Source organism: Bubalus bubalis, chromosome 2 (assembly GCF_019923935.1).
Source record: "Bubalus bubalis isolate 160015118507 breed Murrah chromosome 2, NDDB_SH_1, whole genome shotgun sequence".
Taxonomy (NCBI): Eukaryota; Metazoa; Chordata; class Mammalia; order Artiodactyla; family Bovidae; genus Bubalus; species Bubalus bubalis.
This window is the reverse complement of record NC_059158.1, coordinates 94,757,039-94,766,336: the sequence shown is the minus strand read 5'-3', so window position 1 is coordinate 94,766,336 and position 9,298 is coordinate 94,757,039.

The following is a 9,298-nucleotide window of genomic DNA, read 5'->3' as shown; positions in this document are numbered from 1 at the left end:
TTAATGTAAGAACTAGCCTTTGAACTTGAAGAAAGCTGAGAGGTATGTCAGCACCAGCCTCAGTAAAATGATATCAAAGCCATTTTGAGTGTAACTTCTAGATGAACCAATTAGGAGTGATCCTTTTAGAGCTGGGACCAGAAACTTATTTATATATGTGTGTGTGTGTGTGTGTGTGTGGCCAAGACATAATGAAAGATGGTTTTAGCACAACGGGGGAGTTATGAGAAAACGCAGTCATGTGAGTGAGAAAGGAGGATTCAGCCTTTTTATTTGTACCTTAGGTCTGGCTACTTCTGATAAAATCCTGTAACACTGGCAGGCTTTCTCCAAAGTTCCTAAGGCTGCTGCTTGTTCAAACCAGTCAGAAGAGTCACCTTCCAGGTGCCCCCGTCCCCCAAGAAGAGTTGAGAATAATGAAGTCATAAGGTTGGAAGGTGTCACACGGTTCTAGTCCAAGGAACTCATTCTGGAGTATCCAGACATACGGAAACAAGACATTTATTCTTCCAAAGGCAGTTCACTTCATATTTGTGCAGCTCCAGCTATTAGAGAAATCTTGCTTGTTAAGAGTTGAATTCTCTTCGTCTGTAGCTTCCTCCTCCTCACTGTTGCCAGTATTACTACTTGAATTTATACTAAACAAAAGTAATGTCTGTGGCAGTTTCTCAAATGTTGAAGCCCAGCTATCTTGTTATCCCTGAAGCTTTATTTATTTATTTTTCTTCAGTGGAAAACACTGTTGTCTCTTTTGACCATTTTTCAAATCTAACATGATTTCAGAACCATTACCAGCATAATAGTTTTCTTTTAAATACACTGAATCCATTTATAACTTTAAAAAAATGGCATTAAGACCAGAATCATTCTAAAGCAGGAAAAATCTAGAAACAGGAAAGTTGGCCTCTTGCCTCCCCTTGCTTCCATTAATGCAGACTAAGTTCACACTATTCTTTTTTTAATTTGGCAATGTCAATATTTCATTGTCTAGAAATTCTTCTTGAACAAAACGCTATTAATACATTTTCTATATTTATGTTCTGATGGTAAATCAAATTTTACTCATTCTATACTTGCACAGTTGTTTTAGGCCCAAGCACGGGACTGTGTGTTTTTCTAGATTAAATTGTATCTTGCTAAAATCAGACTAGGTTGGTCATACCTTTCCTTCCAAGGAGTAAGCGTCTTAATTTCATGGCTGCAGTCACTATCTGTAGTGATTTTGGAGCCCAGAAAAATAAAGTCTGATACTGTTTCCACTGTTTCTCCATCTATTTCCCATGAAGTGGTGGGACCGGATGCCATGATCTTCGTTTTCTGATGTTGAGCTTTAAGCCAACTTTTTCACTCTCCACTTTCACTTTCATCAAGAGGCTTTTGAGTTCCTCTTCACTTTCTGCCATAAGGGTAGTGTCATCTGCATATCTGAGGTTATTGAAATTTCTCCCGGCAATCTTGATTCCAGCTTGTGCTTCTTCCAGTCCAGCGTTTCTCATGATGTACTCTGCATATAAGTTAAATAAACAGGGTGACAATATACAGCCTTGACGAACTCCTTTTCCTATTTGGAACCAGTCTGTTGTTCCATGTCCAGTTCTAACTGTTGCTTCCTGACCTGCATACAAATTTCTCAAGAGGCAGATCAGGTGGGCTGGTATTTCCATCTCTTGAAGAATTTTCCACAGTTTATTGTGATCCACACAGTCAAAGGCTTTGGCATAGTTAATAAAGCAGAAATAGATGTTTTTCTGGAACTCTCTTGCTTTTTCCATGATCCAGCAGATGTTGGCAATTTGATCTCTGGTACCTCTGCCTTTTCTAAAACCAGCTTGAACATCAGGAAGTTCACCATTCACATATTGCTGAAGCCTGGATTGGAGAATTTTGAGCATTACTTTACTAGTGTGTGAGATGAGTGCAATTGTGCGGTAGTTGGAGCATTCTTTGGCATTGCCTTTCTTTGGGATTGGAATGCAAACTGACCTTTTCCAGTCCTGTGGATACTGCTGAGTTTTCCAAATTTGCTGGCATATTGAGTGCAGCACTTTCACAGCATCATCTTTCAGGATTTGGAATAGCTCAACTGGAATTCCATCACCTCCACTAGCTTTGTTCGTAGTGATGCTTTCTAAGGCCCACTTGACTTCACATTCCAGGATGTCTGGCTCTAGGTCAGTGATCACACCATCATGATTATCTGGGTCATGAAGATCTTTTTTGTACAGTTCTTCTGTGTATTCTTGCCATCTTTTCTTAATATCTTCTGCTTCTGTTAGGTCAATACCATTTCTGTCCTTTATCGAGCTCATCTTTGCCATGAAATTAAAAGATGCTTACTCCTTGGAAGGAAAGTTATGACCAACCTAGATAGCATATTCAAAAGCAGAGACATTACTTTGCCAACAAAGGTCCGTCTAGTCAAGGCTATGGTTTTTCCTGTGGTCATGTATGGATGTGAGAGTTGGACTGTGAAGAAGGCTGAGCACTGAAGAATTGATGCTTTTGAACTGTGGTGTTGGAGAAGACTCTCGAGAGTCCCTTGGACTGCAAAGAGATCCAACCAGTCCATTCTAAAGGAGATCAGCCCTGGGTGTTCTTTGGAAGGAATGATGCTAAAGCTGAAACTCCAGGACTTTGGCCACCTCATGCGAAGAGTTGACTCATTGGAAAAGACTCTGATGCTGGGAGGGATTGGGGGCAGGAGGAGAAGGGGACGACAGAGGATGAGATGGCTGGATGGCATCACTGACTCGATGGACGTGAGTCTGAGTGAACTCCGGGAGTTGGTGATGGACAGGGAGGCCTGGCGTGCTGCGATTCATGGGGTTGCAATGAGTCGGACACGACTGAGCGACTGATCTGATCTGAAAATTAGACTATTACTGAAGTTTCTCAGAATCTTTTGGTACCTAGATTTAGTCAATCAATATATTCTCCTTCTACTCCTCAGTTTCCTCATAAATGAAGACAAACTGCTTCATGAAATGATTGTGAGGACTGTGATCCAACACAAGAAGAGTGCTTAGCATGGAGACAAATACTTAGTAAGTGCTCAATAAATTGTATTACTATCATTTTGTAAGCAAGCCTAGTCTAAAAAGAGTCTTTTAACCTTAAAGTAAATTTGTTGACATCATATATATAAATCCCAACATTTTAGAATAAAGTATTTCAGTCAAAACTATATTGTCACCAGAGCTTGAGTAAAAAATTACTGGAGCAACATGAAATAAGTGAATCCTAGAGGCCTTTATAATTACAGAATTCAAAGAGAAAACAAATTAAATCTCTATGCATTTCCAAGTCAGAAGTCTACCTAATTGGACAAGCTGAGACTCATTTTGAATTGCCTCCTAGAGTCATCTGCTACTAGCAAACTCTAAATCTACCAAAATGATAAACTGCTTTGCATTTCCTCTATGTGAAATCATTACTCAAAGCTGTAGGGGTGAGTTGTTAATGACAAATCACCACGTGTGTGAGAAAGTTGACATTTTCCTTACTGTCAATTCATTACCAGAAGAATTAGCAGGATGACATATTGAAAATGCTCTTGGCTTGTGACAGTTTGAGATCTGGGTTCACATCATAGCACAAGATCATTTTAACTATGTGACCTCAGGAAAGTTATTAATCCTCAGTCTCCCCATTTCTCACTTATGGGAGTAGGGTAACAGTACCTTCTAGATTTGCAAAGAATTTGAAGTAACATGTGCAAAGTAGCAACTATGATTAATACTAGAGGTTATTATCAATCACTCATATGAATGGATGATGATGACAGTAATCAAGAATTTATGTGATGCCTTCCTAGTTTCCATGAGCAGAATTTGAAGCCATGCTAATAATACAGTCCAATGGAAAACCACAGTAAGAGAATATAGAAAATAGGGATATATTGTATTGTGTTCTCTGATAGCTCAGTTGGTAAAGAATCCGCCTGCAATGCAAGAAACCCTGGTTCAATTCCTGGGTTGAGATGATCTACTGGAGAAGGGATAGGCTACCCACTCCAGTATTCTGGCCTGGAGAATTCCTTGGACTATATAGTCCATGGGTCAGACATGACTAAGCACCTTTCTTTTTCTTTAACTGTTTTGGAATCAGTGTGAAAGTGAGATTCCCAAAGAATAACTTTTCTTAAATGAAAACATAGGATAGAAGAAAATCAGATGAGCTTATATAGAATGACCTAATATTCTGGTATGTAATTTCATTAAAACATGAAACTACTTTGGGTTGGCCAAAAAGTTTAATCAGGGTTTTCTGTAAGATCTTATAGAAAAACCCAAAAGAATGTTTTGGCCAACCCAATAAAATCTTGTGACTTCACTTAACCTTTCTTAAGTGACTGTTACATGCCAGGTAACCCACATTCTAAGAAGAAAATGCCCTTGGTGATCATAAAACCTTTCTCATAGCACTCATCCAAAGTCTAAAGCACTCTTTAAGAATCCATAGAATCGTAAATTGAAAATATTTTTATCTCAAAAATCACTGAATCATGGAACACTGTTAGCATTTTCTTTCTTTCAATACGTAGAACATTAAATGTGAATTGAAATTCAGTACCAATAGCAAAGGTTCATTCTTTGAATAGCTTTTCTTTATCTTAATAGTCAGTGAAGTCTTTGTTTACTTTGTAGAATGGAAATATGATACTGGGAAATTAGAATACATTTAACAAATGCAAAGAATTCAATAAAATTTTATTCAATCTCATACAAAAGGTGAATATGGATTTACTGCAATTTTTAAGTAGATGTTTGTCCAAAAGCTAAAGGAATATTTCAACAAATCCTTCTTTAAAATAGAAAAATTTCTGTTCAAGTCCTCTGCCCATTTTTTAATTGAGTTTTTTGTTTTTTTCACATTGAGTTGCATGTTTTTTGTGTGTGTAATTTGGATATTAATCCCCTTTAAGATATCATTTTCAAATAAATTCTCCCATTCAGTAAGCTGTCTTTTCATTTTGTTGATAGTTTCCTTAAGACATTTTCCCAAAGAAGACAAATATATGGTTAATAGTCACATGAAAAGATACTCAACATCAGCAATCATCAGAAATATACAAAGCCGCAAAGAAATACCACCTCACACCTGTCAGAACTGCTATCATAAAAAGAGAACAAATAACAAATATTGACAAAAATGTGGTCAAAAGAAAGCTCTTGTGCACTGTTGGTGGGATTGTAAATTGGTGCAGCCACTATGGAAAAAAGTATGGTGGTTCTTCAGAAAATTAAAAAAGAACTACCCATATAATCCAGAAATTTCACTCTAGGTCTTTATAAGAAGAAATAAAAGCACTAGTTTGAAAAGATATATGCACTCCAATGTTCACTGCAGCATTATTTACAACAGCCAAGATATGAAAGCAACCTAGGCGTCCACTGGTAGACAAATAGATAAGAAGATGTGATATATACATACACACACAAACACATACACACACATACATACATATACATACACACTTTGGAATGGAATATTCCACACACACTATGGAATATTATTGAACCATAAGAAATAGAATCTTGCATTTGTGACAACATGACAGATCTAGAGTATTATGCTAAGTGAAATAAGCCAGAGAAAGACAAATACCATATAATCACACTTCCATGTGGAATATAAAAAACAAACCAATCAAAATGAAAACAGACTCATGAATATTGAGAATAGTGGGATGTTACCAGAGTGGAATATTGGTTGGGCAAAACAGGTGAAGGGGATTCAGAGGTTCAAACCTCCAGTTATAAAATAGATAAGCAATTGGGATGTAACATGCATCAAAAGGAATATGGTTAATTATATGGTAATGACTTTGGGGACAGATGGTTACTAGACTCATCAAGTGACCATTTCATAGTGTATGCAAATGTCAAATCACTATGTAATACAAATGAAGTAAGAATAATATTATATATTAACTATATATCATTTAAAGAAACATTTATTATTTATTGAGAAAATATACAAACTTAGATGTTTAATTTTTTAAGAGAAATTCAAATAGACCTAGATCCAGATCTTTCTTCAAATAAACCAGGATAGTATATTATTTCCTATGTCCTAGTAAGAACAAGATTTTGTGAATCACTGTGATCCTCTGGAGGAGGAAATGGCAACCCACTGCAATACTCTTGCCTGAAAAATCCCATGGACAGAGGAGCCTGCAGGGCTACAGTCCCTGGGGTCTCAGAGTTGGACACGACTGAGTGCCAGAGCACACACACACACACACACGTGTAATGTATTGTGCTAAATTGGTACAAAAAGACTAGACACCAAAAAGCAACTTAGGAAATTAGAAATAAAAAATGGTTTAGAAAAACTACCACTGAGCAAAAACTGGGTAATCAAGCTATTGTATACATAGCAATCAATCAAAGTTTAACCTCAAACTGAATCATATTTGTAGCATAGTGACTTATATTATTAATTATTGAAATTTGCTTTTATTTTTAAAGTTACCATTTCCTGAAAAAAAGTCAAAAGGTAGGAAGGCCATCATGCCAAGGAAAAGGGTATACATTGCCAAAAGCAAGGAGTGCTCTTATATTTGAACAAATGTGCTTTTGAGGCCATTATGTATGTTGCAAATGCAGAGACCCTCTACTGTGAACATTGTGTTTCTCTGTGTTCAGATTCAGGCTTTCACAGTTGGAAGTCTGAAGATAAGATGAGCTTACCTGTTGTGATGAGCCATATGAGAAAACACTCCTAAACACCAGTCTGTATGGTTGATAGATTTCCTTTCTGAGCCACACCATCATCTCCTCTTTCCACAAGTGAATAAGAATGAAAAGGCCCACTTCTACAAGTCTCATGGCGGGGGGAAGATACTTGCAAAGCAGCTAGTTACAGTTAGCAAGGTAATTTCTCCAAGTTAGAAGTATGGATCAGGCAAAGCAGCTCAAACCACGGCCCCTGCCACCTTACCCCCACCCCCATCCCACTCCCACCCTACTCCCCCCCACCACCAAATGAACACTGATGGTTCAATGTCTATACAGACAAAAAAGTTAAGCCAACTCTCTGGATTAGGATGAATTTAGATGAGGGATAGTTTAGGTATAGAATAAGGATGGATTCAAAGAATGGTGATAAAATCATCACATGTTTCTATAGGGTGTCCCCAATTCCAAGGAAGATGGATCACAAGAGAAGTTCCAGGAAAGTGAGTTTGTTAGATCAATATGAAAGTGAAAGTGAAACTTGCTCAGTTGTGTCCAACTCTTTGCTACCCCATGGGCTATACAGTCCATGTAATTCTCCAGGCCAGAACACTGGAGTAGGTAGCTGTTCCCTTCTCCAGGGGATCTTCCCAACCCAGGGATCGAACCCAGGTCTCCCCACATTACAGGCAGATTCTTTACCAGCTGAGCCACAAGGGAAGCCAAGATCAATGTGGGAAATGCTAAATATTTTGTTTATCCCATGGAGAGTCATGGAGTCGAGAAGAGCTATCCTATAGCAAATGAATCTTCTTAATTTTGTCTAGTACTTTATTATATTAAAGCTTTTTTAACATAAAATTTACCATCTCATCTTGAAGATGTTTTTATGCCTTGCCAGGTCCAGGGAGGACAGATGATTTTATTCTCATAAACAGGATGTCAAACGATTGGTAGAAATTCATATCACCAGGTACAAGGTGGTAGCAATGCCTGGCCCCAAAATCCAGGCTGTTGTCCAGGCTCTTGGAATTACATCAGTTCAGACACAGAGACTCTTTAAAAAAAAAAAAAAAAAAAACTTTTTATTTTATATGGGGGTATAGCTGATTAACAATGTGATAGTTTCAGGTGAACAGTGAAGGGACTCAGCCATACACGTACATGTATCCATTCTCACCCAAACTCTCCTCCGATCCAGTCTGCCACACAACATTGAGCTGAGTTCCACGTGCTATACAGACACAGAGACTTTTGAAAGAAATTATAAAAGGCTTCTGAGCCTTGCTGAAAAATAGTTGATAGAATTAACAGAGTAAATAATTCTAAAAAGAATGTAAGAGTCAGGAGATGCAGATCCCATTACTGACTTCACAACTAGCTAACTGTAGAACCCTGGGGAAAAGACTTACCTTCTCCAGTCTTTGGTTTCCTTAAACAAAATGGCAATCATTTTAGGCAGTCCAGCAGCATCCCTACTGCTTCTTCTAATAATAGAGTCGCTTTCTCTTGTAAGGACTCCTGGCCTTGGGGTTTGACTCCATGCGGAAGCTGAACTGACTCTACTTCCCCTTGCTTTTCCCCTATCAGCACACAGGTGATATTCACTGAGCCACCCTTCTTCTGGCACCTGCCTCAGTCACAGAGTTTTGTTCTGGGATGGATACATGACCCAAACAGACCAGAGTTTACCCAGGAAAAGACAATTTCTTTCTGCTGTGGTTGTTAAGCTGGTAAGATGTGAGTGTGAGCCTAAGAGAATCGCTTTTTTTCTTTTTCCTGACATGTTTGGAAACAGCTTTACTGAAAGATGGAGAGAGTGGAAGAATCTGATAATATCATATATCAGCTTTTCAGACAGCTCAAGCAACCTGTATCCTTGGATGTGGGAGTCACACAGGTCAGTAAATTTAGTTTGTTTGTTTTTAATTCGTTTGAATTGCATTCATGTTTGTTGTCACCCAAAGAGTCTTGATTAATCCAGCTCATTCTTGCTTGAACATTTCATGAATTTAGAGGATATTTAAGTTGCTTAAAACAAGGAGAAAACATTTTCTTAGAAAGTTCACCTATGGAAGTTGGGGAGGGAAATTCACACTTGATCCTTTTGTTTATCACTCATTGAACATTCGTGGTAGGGGCAGGAAATAAAACACTCATTCCTGACCTGAATTTGTAGAAAAATACAAGTAGACTCCAGAAATTCATTTGGAGTGTTTTCTTCAGTCCTTCCACATTCATGCTCATCTCGAGCTTGAGTATATAATGTACAGTGAACCCTGTGTGTGCTGCCTTAAAGAAAGGGAAAAGTCAAATTGAGTAGGTCACATCCTCCAAATCAATATAGAGAAGAATGGAGGGTACCTCATCCGTAAGAGGAAAAGTCACAAGTGTGCGTGGTTCACACAGCTGGGTCTCCAAGGATATATGAGCACAAATCAAGCAGAAGACAGGATGGAAACATATGAGAAGGCCCCTTTAAATCCCATGATACTTTGTACTCAGCTTTCAAGATCTAAGTTAGTACCTAGTGCAAAGTCAAGCCATAATGGATACTAAATAATACATATTTATTGATGATGAAGATAAGAAGATCTGGCAAGGCCTCTTTGACCTCT